This window comes from Pseudophryne corroboree, chromosome 4 (assembly GCF_028390025.1).
Source record: "Pseudophryne corroboree isolate aPseCor3 chromosome 4, aPseCor3.hap2, whole genome shotgun sequence".
Taxonomy (NCBI): domain Eukaryota; kingdom Metazoa; phylum Chordata; class Amphibia; order Anura; family Myobatrachidae; genus Pseudophryne; species Pseudophryne corroboree.
This window is the reverse complement of record NC_086447.1, coordinates 17,915,520-17,939,790: the sequence shown is the minus strand read 5'-3', so window position 1 is coordinate 17,939,790 and position 24,271 is coordinate 17,915,520. Positions and strand designations below refer to the sequence as shown.

Sequence of the window (24,271 nt, the reverse complement as noted above, 5' to 3'; positions counted from 1 at the left end):
ATTTTTTTCTCTGCAACCCCATGCTAAATTGTGCTTCCTGTTTTTTATAAAATGACTTCATCAAATCTGACTCTGATTGCATCAGAGAAGGCCAGGTACCCTACACTATAAGAGGTGGTTTGAAATTTTGACTTGTCTACTTAAAGATCACCAAAATTTGATCACACGGTCAATAACATTCCTGGGTGGGATTGAACCACCAGCCTTTAGGTTAACAGCCGAATGCGCTTACCGATTGCGCCACAGAGACAGCTTGCAAAAGCATGTACTGACAAAGGCTAAAAAGCATTCATCTAGAAAGTTTCCTAGAAAAAGGTTAAAAAGGCAATAATCTGGAGAGTTTTGCAAGATTTTTCTTCCATTGACCAATGAAGAAACACATTGGTACTTTCACATGATGAAGGAGTACTTCAGGATCTCTTAAACTTACATGAGCAGCAGAGTGGCGCAGCGGAAGCGTGCTGGGCCCATAACCCAGAGGTCGATGGATCGAAACCATCCTCTGCTATGTGCACTTATTTTTTTGTTAATTAAATTCTTCCAAAACTGGGATTGATATTTTGACTCTTTTATTTTTACCTAAAGTACAGTAACTTTTAACATTTTAATTTGTTTCAATAGTATATTGACAGCATTGTTTTCTTTCAGAAATCCACTTAATTTTCTTTACCCTATTACTGAAATGGTAATTGACAAAAACAAGCTACATTGTCACCAGAAGAGCAATGCAAAATGTACAATTGATATTTCAAAATCATCTTTCCAGCTTGAATTTCAATGATGCATTGGGGCAACGATTTTGTGAGAAACATCTTCACCCTTAAAGAAAGATTTTCTTAACTTCTTACCTGTGTGCTGATTAGATATCACCTGGTTTTCACATTAAACAGATTCCCACTTGAGAAAGCAGCAAGGATGCAGTTAGGTTTATGTTTCCTGGTGTCAACCTGTATTATTTCAGTGGACATTGTAATGAGGATGCATCTTGCTGCCTTTCCAATGAAGCAAGTTTTAATCAGTAATAGGTGAAAAACCATTCCTACAAAGGTGTTAATCAGAGACTTGGCTTTGTGGACACTTTTCAGAGAGCAAATGTGTTAGCATAAAAATAAAGCCATAAAATGGAGAGCTGATTAATCACTCAATTGGATTTCTCTGCCTGCATAATTTTTTTCTCTGCAACCCCATGCTAAATTGTGCTTCCTGTTTTTTATAAAATGACTTCATCAAATCTGACTCTGATTGCATCAGAGAAGGCCAGGTACCCTACACTATAAGAGGTGGTTTGAAATTTTGACTTGTCTACTTAAAGATCACCAAAATTTGATCACACGGTCAATAACATTCCTGGGTGGGATTGAACCACCAACCTTTAGGTTAACAGCCGAATGCGCTTACCGATTGCGCCACAGAGACAGCTTGCAAAAGCATGTACTGACAAAGGCTAAAAAGCATTCATCTAGAAAGTTTCCTAGAAAAAGGTTAAAAAGGCAATAGTCTGGAGAGTTTTGCAAGATTTTTCTTCCATTGACCAACTAAGAAACACATTGGTACTTTCACATAATGAGTGAGTACTTCAGGATCTCTGACACTAACATGAGCAGCAGAGTGGCGCAGCGGAAGCGTGCTGGGCCCATAACCCAGAGGTCGATGGATCGAAACCATCCTCTGCTATGTGCACTTATTTTTTGGTTAATTAAATTCTTCCAAAACTGGGATTGATATTTTGACTCTTTTATTTTTACTTAAAGTACAATAACTTTTAACATTTTAATTTGTTTTAATAGTATATTGACAGCATTGTTTTCTTTCAGAAATCCACTTAATTTTCTTTACTCTATTACTGAAATTGTAATTGACAAAAACAAGCTATATTGTCACCAGAAGAGCAATGCAAAATGTACAATTGATATTTCAAAATCATCTTTCCAGCTTGAATTTCAATGATGCATTGGGGCAACGATTTTGTGAGAAACATCTTCACCCTTAAAGAAAGATTTTCTTAACTTCTTACCTGTGTGCTGATTAGATATCACCTGGTTTTCACATTAAACAGATTCCCACTTGAGAAAGCAGCAAGGATGCAGTGAGGTTTATGTTTCCTGGTGTCAACCTGTATTATTTCAGTGGACATTGTAATGAGGATGCATCTTGCTGCCTTTCCAATGAAGCAAGTTTTAATCAGTAATAGGTGAAAAACCATTCCTACAAAGGTGTTAATCAGAGACTTGGCTTTGTGGACACTTTTCAGAGAGCAAATGTGTTAGCATAAAAATAAAGCCATAAAATGGAGAGCTGATTAATCACTCAATTGGATTTCTCTGCCTGCATAATTTTTTTTCTCTGCAACCCCATGCTAAATTGTGCTTCCTGTTTTTTATAAAATGACTTAATCAAATCTGACTCTGGTTGCATCAGAGAAGGCCAGATACCCTACACTATAAGAGGTGGTTTGAAATTTTGACTTGTCTACTTAAAGATCACCAAAATTTGATCACACGGTCAATAACATTCCTGGATGGGATTGAACCACCAACCTTTAGGTTAACAGCCGAACGCGCTAACAGATTGCACCACAGAGACAGCTTGCAAAAGCTTGTACTGACAAAGGCTAAAAAGCATTCATCTAGAAAGTTTCCTAGAAAAAGGTTAAAAAGGCAATAATCTGGAGAGTTTTGCAAGATTTTTCTTCCATTGACCAACGAAGAAACACATTGGTACTTTCACATAATGAGTAAGTACTTCAGGATCTCTGACACTAACATGAGCAGCAGAGTGGCGCAGCGGAAGCGTGCTGGGCCCATAACCCAGAGGTCGATGGATCGAAACCATCCTCTGCTATGTGTACTTATTTTTTTGTTAATTAAATTCTTCCAAAACTGGGATTGATATTTTGACTCTTTTATTTTTACCTAAAGTACAATAACTTTTAACATTTTAATTTGTTTTAATAGCATATTGACAGCATTGTTTTCTTTCAGAAATCCACTTAATTTTCTTTACCCTATTACTGAAATGGTAATTGACAAAAACAAGCTACATTGTCACCAGAAGAGCAATGCAAAATGTACAATTGATATTTCAAAATCATCTTTCCAGCTTGAAATTCAATGATGCATTGGGGTAACGATTTTGTGAGAAACATCTTCACCCTTAAAGAAAGATTTTCTTAACTTCTTACCTGTGTGCTGATTAGATATCACCTGGTTTTCACATTAAACAGATTCCCACTTGAGAAAGCAGCAAGGATGCAGTGAGGTTTATGTTTCCTGGTGTCAACCTGTATTATTTCAGTGGACATTGTAATGAGGATGCATCTTGCTGCCTTTCCAATGAAGCAAGTTTTAATCAGTAATAGGTGAAATACCATTCCTACAAAGGTGTTAATCAGAGACTTGACTTTGTGGACACTTTTCAGAGAGCAAATGTGTTAGCATAAAAATAAAGCCATAAAATGGAGAGCTGATTAATCACTCAATTGGATTTCTCTGCCTGCATAATTTTTTTTCTCTGCAACCCCATGCTAAATTGTGCTTTCTGTTTTTTATAAAATGACTTCATCAAATCTGACTCTGATTGCATCAGAGAAGGCCAGGTACCCTACACTATAAGAGGTGGTTTGAAATTTTGACTTGTCTACTTAAAGATCACCAAAATTTGATCACACGGTCAATAACATCCCTGGGTGGGATTGAACAACCAACCTTTAGGTAAACAGCCGAATGCGCTTACCGATTGCACCACAGAGACAGCTTGCAAAAGCAAGTACTGACAAAGGCTAAAAAGCATTCATCTAGAAAGTTTCCTAGAAAAAGGTTAAAAAGGCAATAATCTGGAGAGTTTTGCAAGATTTTTCTTCCATTGACCAACGAAGAAACACATTGGTACTTTCACATAATGAGTAAGTACTTCAGGATCTCTGACACTAACATGAGCAGCAGAGTGGCGCAGCGGAAGCGTGCTGGGCCCATAACCCAGAGGTCGATGGATCGAAACCATCCTCTGCTATGTGCACTTATTTTTTGGTTAATTAAATTCTTCCAAAACTGGGATTGATATTTTGACTCTTTTATTTTTACTTAAAGTACAATAACTTTTAACATTTTAATTTGTTTTAATAGTATATTGACAGCATTGTTTTCTTTCAGAAATCCACTTAATTTTCTTTACCCTATTACTGAAATGGTAATTGACAAAAACAAGCTATATTGTCACCAGAAGAGCAATGCAAAATGTACAATTGATATTTCAAAATCATCTTTCCATCTTGAATTTCAATGATGCATTGGGGCAACGATTTTGTGAGAAACATCTTCACCCTTAAAGAAAGATTTTCTTAACTTCTTACCTGTGTGCTGATTAGATATCACCTGGCTTTCACATTAAACAGATTCCCACTTGAGAAAGCAGCAAGGATGCAGTGAGGTTTATGTTTCCTGGTGTCAACCTGTATTATTTCAGTGGACATTGTAATGAGGATGCATCTTGCTGCCTTTCCAATGAAGCAAGTTTTAATCAGTAATAGGTGAAAAACCATTCCTACAAAGGTGTTAATCAGAGACTTGGCTTTGTGGACACTTTTCAGAGAGCAAATGTGTTAGCATAAAAATAAAGCCATAAAATGGAGAGCTGATTAATCACTCAATTGGATTTCTCTGCCTGCATAATTTTTTTTCTCTGCATCCCCATGCTAAATTGTGCTTCCTGTTTTTTATAAAATGACTTAATCAAATCTGACTCTGATTGCATCAGAGAAGGCCAGATACCCTACACTATAAGAGGTGGTTTGTAATTTTGACTTGTCTACTTAAAGATCACCAAAATTTGATCACACGGTCAATTACGTCCCTGGGTGGGATTAAACCACCATCCTTTCGGTTAACAGCCGAACGCGCTAACAGATTGCATCACAGAGACAGCTTGCAAAAGCTTGTACTGACAAAGGCTAAAAAGCATTCATCTAGAAAGTTTCCTAGAAAAAGGTTAAAAAGGCAATAATCTGGAGAGTTTTGCAAGATTTTTCTTCCATTGACCAATGAAGAAACACATTGGTACTTTTACATGATGAAGGAGTACTTCAGGATCTCTTAAACTTACATGAGCAGCAGAGTGGCGCAGCGGAAGCGTGCTGGGCCCATAACCCAGAGATCGATGGATCGAAACCATTCTCTGCTATGTGCACTTATTTTTTTGTTAATTAAATTCTTCCAAAACTGGGATTGATATTTTGACTCTTTTATTTTTACCTAAAGTACAATAACTTTTAACATTTTAATTTGTTTTAATAGCATATTGACAGCATTGTTTTCTTTCAGAAATCAACTTAATTTTCTTTACCCTATTACTGAAATGGTAATTGACAAAAACAAGCTACATTGTCACCAGAAGAGCAATGCAAAATGTACAATTGATATTTCAAAATCATCTTTCCAGCTTGAAATTCAATGATGCATTGGGGCAACGATTTTGTGAGAAACATCTTCACCCTTAAAGAAAGATTTTCTTAACTTCTTACCTGTGTGCTGATTAGATATCACCTGGTTTTCACATTAAACAGATTCCCACTTGAGAAAGCAGCAAGGATGCAATGAGGTTTATGTTTCCTGGTGTCAACCTGTATTATTTCAGTGGACATTGTAATGAGGATGCATCTTGCTGCCTTTCCAATGAATCAAGTTTTAATCAGTAATAGGTGAAATACCATTCCTACAAAGGTGTTAATCAGAGACTTGACTTTGTGGACACTTTTCAGAGAGCAAATGTGTTAGCATAAAAATAAAGCCATAAAATGGAGAGCTGATTAATCACTCAATTGGATTTCTCTGCCTGCATAATTTTTTTTCTCTGCAACCCCATGCTAAATTGTGCTTTCTGTTTTTTATAAAATGACTTCATCAAATCTGACTCTGATTGCATCAGAGAAGGCCAGGTACCCTACACTATAAGAGGTGGTTTGAAATTTTGACTTGTCTACTTAAAGATCACCAAAATTTGATCACACGGTCAATAACATCCCTGGGTGGGATTGAACAACCAACCTTTAGGTAAACAGCCGAATGCGCTTACCGATTGCACCACAGAGACAGCTTGCAAAAGCAAGTACTGACAAAGGCTAAAAAGCATTCATCTAGAAAGTTTCCTAGAAAAAGGTTAAAAAGGCAATAATCTGGAGAGTTTTGCAAGATTTTTCTTCCATTGACCAACGAAGAAACACATTGGTACTTTCACATAATGAGTAAGTACTTCAGGATCTCTGACACTAACATGAGCAGCAGAGTGGCGCAGCGGAAGCGTGCTGGGCCCATAACCCAGAGGTCGATGGATCGAAACCATCCTCTGCTATGTGCACTTATTTTTTGGTTAATTAAATTCTTCCAAAACTGGGATTGATATTTTGACTCTTTTATTTTTACTTAAAGTACAATAACTTTTAACATTTTAATTTGTTTTAATAGTATATTGACAGCATTGTTTTCTTTCAGAAATCCACTTAATTTTCTTTACCCTATTACTGAAATGGTAATTGACAAAAACAAGCTATATTGTCACCAGAAGAGCAATGCAAAATGTACAATTGATATTTCAAAATCATCTTTCCATCTTGAATTTCAATGATGCATTGGGGCAACGATTTTGTGAGAAACATCTTCACCCTTAAAGAAAGATTTTCTTAACTTCTTACCTGTGTGCTGATTAGATATCACCTGGCTTTCACATTAAACAGATTCCCACTTGAGAAAGCAGCAAGGATGCAGTGAGGTTTATGTTTCCTGGTGTCAACCTGTATTATTTCAGTGGACATTGTAATGAGGATGCATCTTGCTGCCTTTCCAATGAAGCAAGTTTTAATCAGTAATAGGTGAAAAACCATTCCTACAAAGGTGTTAATCAGAGACTTGGCTTTGTGGACACTTTTCAGAGAGCAAATGTGTTAGCATAAAAATAAAGCCATAAAATGGAGAGCTGATTAATCACTCAATTGGATTTCTCTGCCTGCATAATTTTTTTTCTCTGCATCCCCATGCTAAATTGTGCTTCCTGTTTTTTATAAAATGACTTAATCAAATCTGACTCTGATTGCATCAGAGAAGGCCAGATACCCTACACTATAAGAGGTGGTTTGTAATTTTGACTTGTCTACTTAAAGATCACCAAAATTTGATCACACGGTCAATTACGTCCCTGGGTGGGATTAAACCACCATCCTTTCGGTTAACAGCCGAACGCGCTAACAGATTGCATCACAGAGACAGCTTGCAAAAGCTTGTACTGACAAAGGCTAAAAAGCATTCATCTAGAAAGTTTCCTAGAAAAAGGTTAAAAAGGCAATAATCTGGAGAGTTTTGCAAGATTTTTCTTCCATTGACCAATGAAGAAACACATTGGTACTTTTACATGATGAAGGAGTACTTCAGGATCTCTTAAACTTACATGAGCAGCAGAGTGGCGCAGCGGAAGCGTGCTGGGCCCATAACCCAGAGATCGATGGATTGAAACCATCCTCTGCTATGTGCACTTATTTTTTTGTTAATTAAATTCTTCCAAAACTGGGATTGATATTTTGACTCTTTTATTTTTACCTAAAGTACAATAACTTTTAACATTTTAATTTGTTTTAATAGCATATTGACAGCATTGCTTTCTTTCAGAAATCCACTTAATTTTCTTTACCCTATTACTGAAATGGTAATTGACAAAAACAAGCTACATTGTCACCAGAAGAGCAATGCAAAATGTACAATTGATATTTCAAAATCATCTTTCCAGCTTGAATTTCAATGATGCATTGGGGCAACGATTTTGTGAGAAACATCTTCACCCTTAAAGAAAGATTTTCTTAACTTCTTACCTGTGTGCTGATTAGATATCACCTGGTTTTCACATTAAACAGATTCCCACTTGAGAAAGCAGCAAGGATGCAGTGAGGTTTACGTTTCCTGGTGTCAACCTGTATTATTTCAGTGGACATTGTAATGAGGATGCATCTTGCTGCCTTTCCAATGAAGCAAGTTTTAATCAGTAATAGGTGAAAAACCATTCCTACAAAGGTGTTAATCAGAGACTTGGCTTTGTGGACACTTTTCAGAGAGCAAATGTGTTAGCATAAAAATAAAGCCATAAAATGGAGAGCTGATTAATCACTCAATTGGATTTCTCTGCCTGCATAATTTTTTTCTCTGCAACCCCATGCTAAATTGTGCTTCCTGTTTTTTATAAAATGACTTCATCAAATCTGACTCTGATTGCATCAGAGAAGGCCAGGTACCCTACACTATAAGAGGTGGTTTGAAATTTTGACTTGTCTACTTAAAGATCACCAAAATTTGATCACACGGTCAATAACATTTCTGGGTGGGATTGAACCACCAGCCTTTAGGTTAACAGCCGAATGCGCTTACCGATTGCGCCACAGAGACAGCTTGCAAAAGCATGTACTGACAAAGGCTAAAAAGCATTCATCTAGAAAGTTTCCTAGAAAAAGGTTAAAAAGGCAATAGTCTGGAGAGTTTTGCAAGATTTTTCTATCATTGACCAACTAAGAAACACATTGGTACTTTCACATAATGAGTGAGTACTTCAGGATCTCTGACACTAACATGAGCAGCAGAGTGGCGCAGCGGAAGCGTGCTGGGCCCATAACCCAGAGGTCGATGGATCGAAACCATCCTCTGCTATGTGCACTTATTTTTTGGTTAATTAAATTCTTCCAAAACTGGGATTGATATTTTGACTCTTTTATTTTTACTTAAAGTACAATAACTTTTAACATTTTAATTTGTTTTAATAGTATATTGACAGCATTGTTTTCTTTCAGAAATCCACTTAATTTTCTTTACTCTATTACTGAAATTGTAATTGACAAAAACAAGCTATATTGTCACCAGAAGAGCAATGCAAAATGTACAATTGATATTTCAAAATCATCTTTCCAGCTTGAATTTCAATGATGCATTGGGGCAACGATTTTGTGAGAAACATCTTCACCCTTAAAGAAAGATTTTCTTAACTTCTTACCTGTGTGCTGATTAGATATCACCTGGTTTTCACATTAAACAGATTCCCACTTGAGAAAGCAGCAAGGATGCAGTGAGGTTTATGTTTCCTGGTGTCAACCTGTATTATTTCAGTGGACATTGTAATGAGGATGCATCTTGCTGCCTTTCCAATGAAGCAAGTTTTAATCAGTAATAGGTGAAAAACCATTCCTACAAAGGTGTTAATCAGAGACTTGGCTTTGTGGACACTTTTCAGAGAGCAAATGTGTTAGCATAAAAATAAAGCCATAAAATGGAGAGCTGATTAATCACTCAATTGGATTTCTCTGCCAGCATAATTTTTTTCTCTGCAACCCCATGCTAAATTGTGCTTCCTGTTTTTTATAAAATGACTTCATCAAATCTGACTCTGATTGCATCAGAGAAGGCCAGGTACCCTACACTATAAGAGGTGGTTTGAAATTTTGACTTGTCTACTTAAAGATCACCAAAATTTGATCACACGGTCAATAACATTCCTGGGTGGGATTGAACCACCAGCCTTTAGGTTAACAGCCGAATGCGCTTACCGATTGCGCCACAGAGACAGCTTGCAAAAGCATGTACTGACAAAGGCTAAAAAGCATTCATCTAGAAAGTTTCCTAGAAAAAGGTTAAAAAGGCAATAATCTGGAGAGTTTTGCAAGATTTTTCTTCCATTGACCAATGAAGAAACACATTGGTACTTTCACATGATGAAGGAGTACTTCAGGATCTCTTAAACTTACATGAGCAGCAGAGTGGCGCAGCGGAAGCGTGCTGGGCCCATAACCCAGAGGTCGATGGATCAAAACCATCCTCTGCTATGTGCACTTATTTTTTTGTTAATTAAATTCTTCCAAAACTGGGATTGATATTTTGACTCTTTTATTTTTACCTAAAGTACAGTAACTTTTAACATTTTAATTTGTTTCAATAGTATATTGACAGCATTGTTTTCTTTCAGAAATCCACTTAATTTTCTTTACCCTATTACTGAAATGGTAATTGACAAAAACAAGCTACATTGTCACCAGAAGAGCAATGCAAAATGTACAATTGATATTTCAAAATCATCTTTCCAGCTTGAATTTCAATGATGCATTGGGGCAACGATTTTGTGAGAAACATCTTCACCCTTAAAGAAAGATTTTCTTAACTTCTTACCTGTGTGCTGATTAGATATCACCTGGTTTTCACATTAAACAGATTCCCACTTGAGAAAGCAGCAAGGATGCAGTTAGGTTTATGTTTCCTGGTGTCAACCTGTATTATTTCAGTGGACATTGTAATGAGGATGCATCTTGCTGCCTTTCCAATGAAGCAAGTTTTAATCAGTAATAGGTGAAAAACCATTCCTACAAAGGTGTTAATCAGAGACTTGGCTTTGTGGACACTTTTCAGAGAGCAAATGTGTTAGCATAAAAATAAAGCCATAAAATGGAGAGCTGATTAATCACTCAATTGGATTTCTCTGCCTGCATAATTTTTTTTCTCTGCAACCCCATGCTAAATTGTGCTTCCTGTTTTTTATAAAATGACTTCATCAAATCTGACTCTGATTGCATCAGAGAAGGCCAGATACCCTACACTATAAGAGGTGGTTTGAAATTTTGACTTGTCTACTTAAAGATCACCAAAATTTGATCACACGGTCAATAACATTCCTGGGTGGGATTGAACCACCAACCTTTAGGTTAACAGCCGAATGCGCTTACCGATTGCGCCACAGAGACAGCTTGCAAAAGCATGTACTGACAAAGGCTAAAAAGCATTCATCTAGAAAGTTTCCTAGAAAAAGGTTAAAAAGGCAATAATCTGGAGAGTTTTGCAAGATTTTTCTTCCATTGACCAATGAAGAAACACATTGGTACTTTCACATGATGAGTGAGTACTTCAGGATCTCTGACACTAACATGAGCAGCAGAGTGGCGCAGCGGAAGAGTGCTGGGCCCATAACCCAGAGGTCGATGGATCGAAACCATCCTCTGCTATGTGCACTTATTTTTTGGTTAATTAAATTCTTCCAAAACTGGGATTGATATTTTGACTCTTTTATTTTTACTTAAAGTACAATAACTTTTAACATTTTAATTTGTTTTAATAGTATATTGACAGCATTGTTTTCTTTCAGAAATCCACTTAATTTTCTTTACCCTATTACTGAAATGGTAATTGACAAAAACAAGCTATATTGTCACCAGAAGAGCAATGCAAAATGTACAATTGATATTTCAAAATCATCTTTCCAGCTTGAATTTCAATGATGCATTGGGGCAACGATTTTGTGAGAAACATCTTCACCCTTAAAGAAAGATTTTCTTAACTTCTTACCTGTGTGCTGATTAGATATCACCTGGTTTTCACATTAAACAGATTCCCACTTGAGAAAGCAGCAAGGATGCAGTGAGGTTTATGTTTCCTGGTGTCAACCTGTATTATTTCAGTGGACATTGTAATGAGGATGCATCTTGCTGCCTTTCCAATGAAGCAAGTTTTAATCAGTAATAGGTGAAAAACCATTCCTACAAAGGTGTTAATCAGAGACTTGGCTTTGTGGACACTTTTCAGAGAGCAAATGTGTTAGCATAAAAATAAAGCCATAAAATGGAGAGCTGATTAATCACTCAATTGGATTTCTCTGCCTGCATAATTTTTTTTCTCTGCATCCCCATGCTAAATTGTGCTTCCTGTTTTTTATAAAATGACTTAATCAAATCTGACTCTGATTGCATCAGAGAAGGCCAGATACCCTACACTATAAGAGGTGGTTTGAAATTTTGACTTGTCTACTTAAAGATCACCAAAATTTGATCACACGGTCAATTACGTCCCTGGGTGGGATTAAACCACCAACCTTTCGGTTAACAGCCGAACGCGCTAACAGATTGCACCACAGAGACAGCTTGCAAAAGCTTGTACTGACAAAGGCTAAAAAGCATTCATCCAGAAAGTTTCCTAGAAAAAGGTTAAAAAGGCAATAATCTGGAGAGTTTTGCAAGATTTTTCTTCCATTGACCAATGAAGAAACACATTGGTACTTTCACATGATGAAGGAGTACTTCAGGATCTCTGAAACTTACATGAGCAGCAGCGTGGCGCAGCGGAAGCGTGCTGGGCCCATAACCCAGAGGTCGATGGATCGAAACCATCCTCTGCTATGTGCACTTATTTTTTTGTTAATTAAATTCTTCCAAAACTGGGATTGATATTTTGACTCTTTTATTTTTACCTAAAGTACAGTAACTTTTAACATTTTAATTTGTTTTAATAGTATATTGACAGCATTGTTTTCTTTCAGAAATCCACTTAATTTTCTTTACCCTATTACTGAAATGGTAATTGACAAAAACAAGCTACATTGTCACCAGAAGAGCAATGCAAAATGTACAATTGATATTTCAAAATCATCTTTCCAGCTTGAATTTCAATGATGCATTGGGGCAACGATTTTGTGAGAAACATCTTCACCCTTAAAGAAAGATTTTCTTAACTTCTTACCTGTGTGCTGATTAGATATCACCTGGTTTTCACATTAAACAGATTCCCACTTGAAAAAGCAGCAAGGATGCAGTTAGGTTTATGTTTCCTGGTGTCAACCTGTATTATTTCAGTGGACATTGTAATGAGGATGCATCTTGCTGCCTTTCCAATGAAGCAAGTTTTAATCAGTAATAGGTGAAAAACCATTCCTACAAAGGTGTTAATCAGAGACTTGGCTTTGTGGACACTTTTCATAGAGCAAATGTGTTAGCATAAAAATAAAGCCATAACATGGAGAGCTGATTAATCACTCAATTGGATTTCTCTGCCTGCATAATTTTTTTCTCTACAACCCCATGCTAAATTGTGCTTCCTGTTTTTTATAAAATGACTTCATCAAATCTGACTCTGATTGCATCAGAGAAGGCCAGGTACCCTACACTATAAGAGGTGGTTTGAAATTTTGACTTGTCTACTTAAAGATCACCAAAATTTGATCACACGGTCAATAACATTCCTAGGTGGGATTGAACCACCAACCTTTAGGTTAACAGCCGAATGCGCTTACCGATTGCGCCACAGAGACAGCTTGCAAAAGCATGTACTGACAAAGGCTAAAAAGCATTCATCTAGAAAGTTTCCTAGAAAAAGGTTAAAAAGGCAATAATCTGGAGAGTTTTGCAAGATTTTTCTTCCATTGACCAATGAAGAAACACATTGGTACTTTCACATGATGAAGGAGTACTTCAGGATCTCTTAAACTTACATGAGCAGCAGAGTGGCGCAGCGGAAGCGTGCTGGGCCCATAACCCAGAGGTCGATGGATCGAAACCATCCTCTGCTATGTGCACTTATTTTTTTGTTAATTAAATTCTTCCAAAACTGGGATTGATATTTTGACTCTTTTATTTTTACCTAAAGTACAGTAACTTTTAACATTTTAATTTGTTTCAATAGTATATTGACAGCATTGTTTTCTTTCAGAAATCCACTTAATTTTCTTTACCCTATTACTGAAATGGTAATTGACAAAAACAAGCTACATTGTCACCAGAAGAGCAATGCAAAATGTACAATTGATATTTCAAAATCATCTTTCCAGCTTGAATTTCAATGATGCATTGGGGCAACGATTTTGTGAGAAACATCTTCACCCTTAAAGAAAGATTTTCTTAACTTCTTACCTGTGTGCTGATTAGATATCACCTGGTTTTCACATTAAACAGACTCCCACTTGAGAAAGCAGCAAGGATGCAGTGAGGTTTATGTTTCCTGGTGTCAACCTGTATTATTTCAGTGGACATTGTAATGAGGATGCATCTTGCTGCCTTTCCAATGAAGCAAGTTTTAATCAGTAATAGGTGAAAAACCATTCCTACAAAGGTGTTAATCAGAGACTTGGCTTTGTGGACACTTTTCAGAGAGCAAATGTGTTAGCATAAAAATAAAGCCATAAAATGGAGAGCTGATTAATCACTCAATTGGATTTCTCTGCCTGCATAATTTTTTTTCTCTGCAACCCCATGCTAAATTGTGCTTCCTGTTTTTTATAAAATGACTTAATCAAATCTGACTCTGGTTGCATCAGAGAAGGCCAGATACCCTACACTATAAGAGGTGGTTTGAAATTTTGACTTGTCTATTTAAAGATCACCAAAATTTGATCACACGGTCAATAACATTCCTGGGTGGGATTGAACCACCAACCTTTAGGTTAACAGCCGAACGCGCTAACAGATTGCACCACAGAGACAGCTTGCAAAAGCTTGTACTGACAAAGGCTAAAAAGCATTCATCTAGAAAGTTTCCTAGAAAAAGGTTAAAAAGGCAATAATCTGGAGAGTTTTGCAAGATTTTTCTTCCATTGACCAATGAAGAAACACATTGGTACTTTCACATGATGAAGGAGTACTTCAGGATCTCTTAAACTTACATGAGCAGCAGAGTGGCGCAGCGGAAGCGTGCTGGGCCCATAACCCAGAGGTCGATGGATCGAAACCATCCTCTGCTATGTGTACTTCTTTTTTTGTTAATTAAATTCTTCCAAAACTGGGATTGATATTTTGACTCTTTTATTTTTACCTAAAGTACAATAACTTTTAACATTTTAATTTGTTTTAATAGCATATTGACAGCATTGTTTTCTTTCAGAAATCCACTTAATTTTCTTTACCCTATTACTGAAATGGTAATTGACAAAAACAAGCTACATTGTCACCAGAAGAGCAATGCAAAATGTACAATTGATATTTCAAAATCATCTTTCCAGCTTGAAATTCAATGATGCATTGGGGCAACGATTTTGTGAGAAACATCTTCACCCTTAAAGAAAGATTTTCTTAACTTCTTACCTGTGTGCTGATTAGATATCACCTGGTTTTCACATTAAACAGATTCCCACTTGAGAAAGCAGCAAGGATGCAGTGAGGTTTATGTTTCCTGGTGTCAACCTGTATTATTTCAGTGGACATTGTAATGAGGATGCATCTTGCTGCCTTTCCAATGAAGCAAGTTTTAATCAGTAATAGGTGAAATACCATTCCTACAAAGGTGTTAATCAGAGACTTGACTTTGTGGACACTTTTCAGAGAGCAAATGTGTTAGCATAAAAATAAAGCCATAAAATGGAGAGCTGATTAATCACTCAATTGGATTTCTCTGCCTGCATAATTTTTTTTCTCTGCAACCCCATGCTAAATTGTGCTTTCTGTTTTTTATAAAATGACTTCATCAAATCTGACTCTGATTGCATCAGAGAAGGCCAGGTACCCTACACTATAAGAGGTGGTTTGAAATTTTGACTTGTCTACTTAAAGATCACCAAAATTTGATCACACGGTCAATAACATCCCTGGGTGGGATTGAACAACCAAACTTTAGGTAAACAGCCGAATGCGCTTACCGATTGCACCACAGAGACAGCTTGCAAAAGCAAGTACTGACAAAGGCTAAAAAGCATTCATCTAGAAAGTTTCCTAGAAAAAGGTTAAAAAGGCAATAATCTGGAGAGTTTTGCAAGATTTTTCTTCCATTGACCAACGAAGAAACACATTGGTACTTTCACATAATGAGTAAGTACTTCAGGATCTCTGACACTAACATGAGCAGCAGAGTGGCGCAGCGGAAGCGTGCTGGGCCCATAACCCAGAGGTCGATGGATCGAAACCATCCTCTGCTATGTGCACTTATTTTTTTGTTAATTAAATTCTTCCAAAACTGGGATTGATATTTTGACTCTTTTATTTTTACCTAAAGTACAATAACTTTTAACATTTTAATTTGTTTTAATAGCATATTGACAGCATTGCTTTCTTTCAGAAATCCACTTAATTTTCTTTACCCTATTACTGAAATGGTAATTGACAAAAACAAGCTATATTGTCACCAGAAGAGCAATGCAAAATGTACAATTGATATTTCAAAATCATCTTTCCATCTTGAATTTCAATGATGCATTGGGGCAACGATTTTGTGAGAAACATCTTCACCCTTAAAGAAAGATTTTCTTAACTTCTTACCTGTGTGCTGATTAGATATCACCTGACTTTCACATTAAACAGATTCCCACTTGAGAAAGCAGCAAGGATGCAGTGAGGTTTATGTTTCCTGGTGTCAACCTGTATTATTTCAGTGGACATTGTAATGAGGATGCATCTTGCTGCCTTTCCAATGAAGCAAGTTTTAATCAGTAATAGGCGAAAAACCATTCCTACAAAGGTGTTAATCAGAGACTTGGCTTTGTGGACACTTTTCAGAGAGCAAATGTGTTAGCATAAAAATAAAGCTATAAAATGGAGAGCTGATTAATCACTCAATTGGATTTCTCTGCCTGCATAATTTTTTTTCTCTGCATCCCCATGCTAAATTGTGCTTCCTGTTTTTTATAAAATGACTTAATCAAATCTGACTCTGATTGCATCAGAGAAGGCCAGATACCCTACACTATAAGAGGTGGTTTGAAATTTTGACTTGTCTACTTAAAGATCACCAAAATTTGATCACACGGTCAATTACGTCCCTGGGTGGGATTAAACCACCATCCTTTCGGTTAACAGCCGAACGAGCTAACAGATTGCACCACAGAGACAGCTTGCAAAAGCATGTACTGACAAAAGCTAAAAAGCATTCATCTAGAAAGTTTCCTAGAAAAAGGTTAAAAAGGCAATAATCTGGAGAGTTTTGCAAGATTTTTCTTCCATAGACCAACGAAGAAACACATTGGTACTTTCACATAATGAGTAAGTACTCCAGGATCTCTGACACTAACATGAGCAGCAGAGTGGCGCAGCTGAAGCGTGCTGGGCCCATAACCCAGAGGTCGATGGATCGAAACCATCCTCTGCTATGTGCACTTATTTTTTTGTTAATTAAATTCTTCCAAAACTGGGATTGATATTTTGACTCTTTTATTTTTACCTAAAGTACAGTAACTTTTAACATTTTAATTTGTTTTAATAGTATATTGACAGCATTGTTTTCTTTCAGAAATCCACTTAATTTTCTTTACCGTATTACTGAAATGGTAATTGACAAAAACAAGCTACATTGTCACCAGAAGAGCAATGCAAAATGTACAATTGATATTTCAAAATCATCTTTCCAGCTTGAATTTCAATGATGCATTGGGGCAACGATTTTGTGAGAAACATCTTCACCCTTAAAGAAAGATTTTCTTAACTTCTTACCTGTGTGCTGATTAGATATCACCTGGTTTTCACATTAAACAGATTCCCACTTGAGAAAGCAGCAAGGATGCAGTGAGGTTTATGTTTCCTGGTGTCAACCTGTATTATTTCAGTGGACATTGTAATGAGGATGCATCTTGCTGCCTTTCCAATGAAGCAAGTTTTAATCAGTAATAGGTGAAAAACCATTCCTACAAAGGTGTTAATCAGAGACTTGGCTTTGTGGACACTTTTCAGAGAGCAAATGTGTTAGCATAAAAATAAAGCCATAAAATGGAGAGCTGATTAATCACTCAATTGGATTTCTCTGCCTGCATAATTTTTTTTCTCTGCAACCCCATGCTAAATTGTGCTTCCTGTTTTTTATAAAATGACTTCATCAAATCTGACTCTGATTGCATCAGAGAAGGCCAGGTACCCTACACTATAAGAGGTGGTTTGAAATTTTGACTTGTCTACTTAAAGATCACCAAAATTTGATCACACGGTCAATAACATTCCTGGGTGGGATTGAACCACCAGCCTTTAGGTTAACAGCCGAATGCGCTTACCGATTGCGCCACAGAGACAGCTTGCAAAAGCATGTACTGACAAAGGCTAAAAAGCATTCATCTAGAAAGTTTCCTAGAAAAAGGTTAAAAAGGCAATAATCTGGAGAGTTTTGCAAGATTTTTCTTCCATTGACCAATGAAGAAACACATTGGTACTTTCACATGATGAAGGAGTACTTCAGGATCTCTTAAACTTACATGAGCAGCAGAGTGGCGCAGCGGAAGCGTGCTGGGCCCATAACCCAGAGGTCGATGGATCGAAACCATCCTCTGCTATGTGCACTTATTTTTTTGTTAATTAAATTCTTCCAAAACTGGGATTGATATTTTGACTCTTTTATTTTTACCTAAAGTACAGTAACTTTTAACATTTTAATTTGTTTTAATAGTATATTGACAGCATTGTTTTCTTTCAGAAATCCACTTAATTTTCTTTACTCTATTACTGAAATGGTAATTGACAAAAACAAGCTATATTGTCACCAGAAGAGCAATGCAAAATGTACAATTGATATTTCAAAATCATCTTTCCATCTTGAATTTCAATGATGCATTGGGGCAACGATTTTGTGAGAAACATCTTCACCCTTAAAGAAAGATTTTCTTAACTTCTTACCTGTGTGCTGATTAGATATCACCTGGTTTTCACATTAAACAGATTCCCACTTGAGAAAGCAGCAAGGATGCAGTGAGGTTTATGTTTCCTGGTGTCAACCTGTATTATTTCAGTGGACATTGTAATGAGGATGCATCTTGCTGCCTTTCCAATGAAGCAAGTTTTAATCAGTAATAGGTGAAAAACCATTCCTACAAAGGTGTTAATCAGAGACTTGGCTTTGTGGACACTTTTCAGAGAGCAAATGTGTTAGCATAAAAATAAAGCCATAAAATGGAGAGCTGATTAATCACTCAATTGGATTTCTCTGCCTGCATAATTTTTTTTCTCTGCATCCCCATGCTAAATTGTGCTTCCTGTTTTTTATAAAATGACTTAATCAAATCTGACTCTGATTGCATCAGAGAAGGCCAGATACCCTACACTATAAGAGGTGGTTTGAAATTTTGACTTGTCTACTTAAAGATCACCAAAATTTGATCACACGGTCAATTACGTCCCTGGGTGGGATTAAACCACCAACCTTTCGGTTAACAGCCGAACATGCTAACAGATTGCACCACAGAGACAGCTTGCAAAAGCTTGTACTGACAAAGGCTAAAAAGCATTCATCTAGAAAGTTTCCTAGAAAAAGGTTAAAAAGGCAATAATCTGGAGAGTTTTGCAAGATTTTTCTTCCATTGACCAATGAAGAAACACATTGGTACTTTCACATGATGAAGGAGTACTTCAGGATCTCTTAAACTTACATGAGCAGCAGAGTGGCGCAGCGGAAGCGTGCTGGGCCCATAACCCAGAGGTCGATGGATCGAAACCATCCTCTGCTATGTGTACTTATTTTTTTGTTAATTAAATTCTTCCAAAACTGGGATTGATATTTTGACTCTTTTATTTTTACCTAAAGTACAATAACTTTTAACATTTTAATTTGTTTTAATAGCATATTGACAGCATTGTTTTCTTTCAGAAATCCACTTAATTTTCTTTACCCTATTACTGAAAGGGTAATTGACAAAAACAAGCTACATTGTCACCAGAAGAGCAATGCAAAATGTACAATTGATATTTCAAAATCATCTTTCCAGCTTGAATTTCAATGATGCATTGGGGCAACGATTTTGTGAGAAACATCTTCACCCTTAAAGAAAGATTTTCTTAACTTCTTACCTGTGTGCTGATTAGATATCACCTGGTTTTCACATTAAACAGATTCCCACTTGAGAAAGCAGCAAGGATGCAGTGAGGTTTATGTTTCCTGGTGTCAACCTGTATTATTTCAGTGGACATTGTAATGAGGATGCATCTTGCTGCCTTTCCAATGAAGCAAGTTTTAATCAGTAATAGGTGAAAAACCATTCCTACAAAGGTGTTAATCAGAGACTTGGCTTTGTGGACACTTTTCAGAGAGCAAATGTGTTAGCATAAAAATAAAGCCATAAAATGGAGAGCTGATTAATCACTCAATTGGATTTCTCTGCCTGCATAATTTTTTTTCTCTGCAACCCCATGCTAAATTGTGCTTTCTGTTTTTTATAAAATGACTTCATCAAATCTGACTCTGATTGCATCAGAGAAGGTCAGATACCCTACACTATAAGAGGTGGTTTGAAATTTTGACTTGTCTACTTAAAGATCACCAAAATTTGATCACACGGTCAATAACATCCCTGGGTGGGATTGAACCACCAACCTTTAGGTTAACAGCCGAATGCGCTTACCGATTGCACCACAGAGACAGCTTGCAAAAGCATGTACTGACAAAGGCTAAAAAGCATTCATCTAGAAAGTTTCCTAGAAAAAGGTTAAAAAGGCAATAATCTGGAGAGTTTTGCAAGATTTTTCTTCCATTGACCAACGAAGAAACACATTGGTACTTTCACATAATGAGTAAGTACTTCAGGATCTCTGACACTAACATGAGCAGCAGAGTGGCGCAGCGGAAGCGTGCTGGGCCCATAACCCAGAGGTCGATGGATCGAAACCATCCTCTGCTATGTGCACTTATTTTTTGGTTAATTAAATTCTTCCAAAACTGGGATTGATATTTTGACTCTTTTATTTTTACTTAAAGTACAATAACTTTTAACATTTTAATTTGTTTTAATAGTATATTGACAGCATTGTTTTCTTTCAGAAATCCACTTAATTTTCTTTACCCTATTACTGAAATGGTAATTGACAAAAACAAGCTATATTGTCACCAGAAGAGCAATGCAAAATGTACAATTGATATTTCAAAATCATCTTTCCATCTTGAATTTCAATGATGCATTGGGGCAACGATTTTGTGAGAAACATCTTCACCCTTAAAGAAAGATTTTCTTAACTTCTTACCTGTGTGCTGATTAGATATCACCTGGTTTTCACATTAAACAGATTCCCACTTGAGAAAGCAGCAAGGATGCAGTGAGGTTTATGTTTCCTGGTGTCAACCTGTATTATTTCAGTGGACATTGTAATGAGGATGCATCTTGCTGCCTTTCCAATGAAGCAAGTTTTAATCAGTAATAGGTGAAAAACCATTCCTACAAAGGTGTTAATCAGAGACTTGGCTTTGTGGACACTTTTCAGAGAGCAAATGTGTTAGCATAAAAATAAAGCCATAAAATGGAGAGCTGATTAATCACTCAATTGGATTTCTCTGCCTGCATAATTTTTTTTCTCTGCAACCCCATGCTAAATTGTGCTTTCTGTTTTTTATAAAATGACTTCATCAAATCTGACTCTGATTGCATCAGAGAAGGCCAGGTACCCTACACTATAAGAGGTGGTTTGAAATTTTGACTTGTCTACTTAAAGATCACCAAAATTTGATCACACGGTCAATAACATTCCTGGGTGGGATTGAACCACCAACCTTTAGGTTAACAGCCGAATGCGCTTACCGATTGCACCACAGAGACAGCTTGCAAAAGCATGTACTGACAAAGGCTAAAAAGCATTCATCTAGAAAGTTTCCTAGAAAAAGGTTAAAAAGGCAATAATCTGGAGAGTTTTGCAAGATTTTTCTTCCATTGACCAACGAAGAAACACATTGGTACTTTCACATAATGAGTAAGTACTTCAGGATCTCTGACACTAACATAAACAGCAGAGTGGCGCAGCGGAAGCGTGCTGGGCCCATAACCCAGAGGTCGATGGATCGAAACCATCCTCTGCTATGTGCACTTATTTTTTGGTTAATTAAATTCTTCCAAAACTGGGATTGATATTTTGACTCTTTTATTTTTACCTAAAGTACAGTAACTTTTAACATTTTAATTTGTTTTAATAGTATATTGACAGCATTGTTTTCTTTCAGAAATCCACTTAATTTTCTTTACCGTATTACTGAAATGGTAATTGACAAAAACAAGCTACATTGTCACCAGAAGAGCAATGCAAAATGTACAATTGATATTTCAAAATCATCTTTCCAGCTTGAATTTCAATGATGCATTGGGGCAACGATTTTGTGAGAAACATCTTCACCCTTAAAGAAAGATTTTCTTAACTTCTTACCTGTGTGCTGATTAGATATCACCTGGTTTTCACATTAAACAGATTCCCACTTGAGAAAGCAGCAAGGATGCAGTTAGGTTTATGTTTCCTGGTGTCAACCTGTATTATTTCAGTGGACATTGTAATGAGGATGCATCTTGCTGCCTTTCCAATGAAGCAAGTTTTAATCAGTAATAGGTGAAAAACCATTCCTACAAAGGTGTTAATCAGAAACTTGGCTTTGTGGACACTTTTCAGAGAGCAAATGTGTTAGCATAAAAATAAAGCCATAAAATGGAGAGCTGATTAATCACTCAATTGGATTTCTCTGCCTGCATAATTTTTTTTCTCTGCAACCCCATGCTAAATTGTGCTTTCTGTTTTTTATAAAATGACTTCATCAAATCTGACTCTGATTGCATCAGAGAAGGCCAGGTACCCTACACTATAAGAGGTGGTTTGAAATTTTGACTTGTCTACTTAAAGATCACCAAAATTTGATCACACGGTCAATAACATTCCTGGGTGGGATTGAACCACCAACCTTTAGGTTAACAGCCGAATGCGCTTACCGATTGCACCACAGAGACAGCTTGCAAAAGCATGTACTGACAAAGGCTAAAAAGCATTCATCTAGAAAGTTTCCTAGAAAAAGGTTAAAAAGGCAATAATCTGGAGAGTTTTGCAAGATTTTTCTTCCATTGACCAACGAAGAAACACATTGGTACTTTCACATAATGAGTAAGTACTTCAGGATCTCTGACACTAACATGAGCAGCAGAGTGGCGCAGCGGAAGCGTGCTGGGCCCATAACCCAGAGGTCGATGGATCGAAACCATCCTCTGCTATGTGCACTTATTTTTTGGTTAATTAAATTCTTCCAAAACTGGGATTGATATTTTGACTCTTTTATTTTTACTTAAAGTACAATAACTTTTAACATTTTAATTTGTTTTAATAGTATATTGACAGCATTGTTTTCTTTCAGAAATCCACTTAATTTTCTTTACCCTATTACTGAAATGGTAATTGACAAAAACAAGCTATATTGTCACCAGAAGAGCAATGCAAAATGTACAATTGATATTTCAAAATCATCTTTCCATCTTGAATTTCAATGATGCATTGGGGCAACGATTTTGTGAGAAACATCTTCACCCTTAAAGAAAGATTTTCTTAACTTCTTACCTGTGTGCTGATTAGATATCACCTGGCTTTCACATTAAACAGATTCCCACTTGAGAAAGCAGCAAGGATGCAGTGAGGTTTATGTTTCCTGGTGTCAACCTGTATTATTTCAGTGGACATTGTAATGAGGATGCATCTTGCTGCCTTTCCAATGAAGCAAGTTTTAATCAGTAATAGGTGAAAAACCATTCCTACAAAGGTGTTAATCAGAGACTTGGCTTTGTGGACACTTTTCAGAGAGCAAATGTGTTAGCATAAAAATAAAGCCATAAAATGGAGAGCTGATTAATCACTCAATTGGATTTCTCTGCCTGCATAATTTTTTTTCTCTGCATCCCCATGCTAAATTGTGCTTCCTGTTTTTTATAAAATGACTTAATCAAATCTGACTCTGATTGCATCAGAGAAGGCCAGATACCCTACACTATAAGAGGTGGTTTGAAATTTTGACTTGTCTACTTAAAGATCACCAAAATTTGATCACACGGTCAATTACGTCCCTGGGTGGGATTAAACCACCATCCTTTCGGTTAACAGCCGAACGCGCTAACAGATTGCATCACAGAGACAGCTTGCAAAAGCTTGTACTGACAAAGGCTAAAAAGCATTCATCTAGAAAGTTTCCTAGAAAAAGGTTAAAAAGGCAATAATCTGGAGAGTTTTGCAAGATTTTTCTTCCATTGACCAATGAAGAAACACATTGGTACTTTTACATGATGAAGGAGTACTTCAGGATCTCTTAAACTTACATGAGCAGCAGAGTGATGCAGCGGAAGCGTGCTGGGCCCATAACCAAGAGGTCGATGGATCGAAACCATCCTCTGCTATGTGCACTTATTTTTTTGTTAATTAAATTCTTCCAAAACTGGGATTGATATTTTGACTCTTTTATTTTTACCTAAAGTACAGTAACTTTTAACATTTTAATTTGTTTTAATAGTATATTGACAGCATTGTTTTCTTTCAGAAATCCACTTAATTTTCTTTACCGTATTACTGAAATGGTAATTGACAAAAACAAGCTACATTGTCACCAGAAGAGCAATGCAAAATGTACAATTGATATTTCAAAATCATCTTTCCAGCTTGAATTTCAATGATGCATTGGGGCAACGATTTTGTGAGAAACATCTTCACCCTTAAAGAAAGATTTTCTTAACTTCTTACCTGTGTGCTGATTAGATATCACCTGGTTTTCACATTAAACAGATTCCCACTTGAGAAAGCAGCAAGGATGCAGTGAGGTTTATGTTT

At 36.6% G+C, this 24,271-nt stretch overlaps 15 non-coding genes across 15 annotated transcripts; all 15 read left to right on the top strand.

Annotated features, from left to right (window-relative positions):
- Positions 1-436: 436 nt before the first annotated feature.
- TRNAM-CAU (transfer RNA methionine (anticodon CAU)) lies at positions 437-508 on the top strand. Its single transcript has one exon. It is a non-coding gene; the product is annotated as a tRNA-Met (tRNA).
- A 1,094-nt stretch (positions 509-1,602) lies between these two features.
- Positions 1,603-1,674, top strand: TRNAM-CAU (transfer RNA methionine (anticodon CAU)). Its single transcript has one exon. It is a non-coding gene; the product is annotated as a tRNA-Met (tRNA).
- A 1,095-nt stretch (positions 1,675-2,769) lies between these two features.
- On the top strand, positions 2,770-2,841 carry TRNAM-CAU (transfer RNA methionine (anticodon CAU)). Its single transcript has one exon. It is a non-coding gene; the product is annotated as a tRNA-Met (tRNA).
- Positions 2,842-3,936: 1,095 nt separating this feature from the next.
- On the top strand, positions 3,937-4,008 carry TRNAM-CAU (transfer RNA methionine (anticodon CAU)). Its single transcript has one exon. It is a non-coding gene; the product is annotated as a tRNA-Met (tRNA).
- A 2,262-nt stretch (positions 4,009-6,270) lies between these two features.
- On the top strand, positions 6,271-6,342 carry TRNAM-CAU (transfer RNA methionine (anticodon CAU)). The gene has a single exon. It is a non-coding gene; the product is annotated as a tRNA-Met (tRNA).
- Positions 6,343-8,603: 2,261 nt separating this feature from the next.
- Positions 8,604-8,675, top strand: TRNAM-CAU (transfer RNA methionine (anticodon CAU)). Its single transcript has one exon. It is a non-coding gene; the product is annotated as a tRNA-Met (tRNA).
- A 1,094-nt stretch (positions 8,676-9,769) lies between these two features.
- TRNAM-CAU (transfer RNA methionine (anticodon CAU)) lies at positions 9,770-9,841 on the top strand. Its single transcript has one exon. It is a non-coding gene; the product is annotated as a tRNA-Met (tRNA).
- Positions 9,842-13,269: 3,428 nt separating this feature from the next.
- TRNAM-CAU (transfer RNA methionine (anticodon CAU)) lies at positions 13,270-13,341 on the top strand. Its single transcript has one exon. It is a non-coding gene; the product is annotated as a tRNA-Met (tRNA).
- A 1,095-nt stretch (positions 13,342-14,436) lies between these two features.
- Positions 14,437-14,508, top strand: TRNAM-CAU (transfer RNA methionine (anticodon CAU)). Its single transcript has one exon. It is a non-coding gene; the product is annotated as a tRNA-Met (tRNA).
- Positions 14,509-15,603: 1,095 nt separating this feature from the next.
- Positions 15,604-15,675, top strand: TRNAM-CAU (transfer RNA methionine (anticodon CAU)). Its single transcript has one exon. It is a non-coding gene; the product is annotated as a tRNA-Met (tRNA).
- Positions 15,676-17,937: 2,262 nt separating this feature from the next.
- On the top strand, positions 17,938-18,009 carry TRNAM-CAU (transfer RNA methionine (anticodon CAU)). The gene has a single exon. It is a non-coding gene; the product is annotated as a tRNA-Met (tRNA).
- A 1,095-nt stretch (positions 18,010-19,104) lies between these two features.
- On the top strand, positions 19,105-19,176 carry TRNAM-CAU (transfer RNA methionine (anticodon CAU)). The gene has a single exon. It is a non-coding gene; the product is annotated as a tRNA-Met (tRNA).
- A 1,095-nt stretch (positions 19,177-20,271) lies between these two features.
- TRNAM-CAU (transfer RNA methionine (anticodon CAU)) lies at positions 20,272-20,343 on the top strand. Its single transcript has one exon. It is a non-coding gene; the product is annotated as a tRNA-Met (tRNA).
- Positions 20,344-21,438: 1,095 nt separating this feature from the next.
- Positions 21,439-21,510, top strand: TRNAM-CAU (transfer RNA methionine (anticodon CAU)). Its single transcript has one exon. It is a non-coding gene; the product is annotated as a tRNA-Met (tRNA).
- Positions 21,511-22,605: 1,095 nt separating this feature from the next.
- On the top strand, positions 22,606-22,677 carry TRNAM-CAU (transfer RNA methionine (anticodon CAU)). The gene has a single exon. It is a non-coding gene; the product is annotated as a tRNA-Met (tRNA).
- Positions 22,678-24,271: the final 1,594 nt, after the last annotated feature.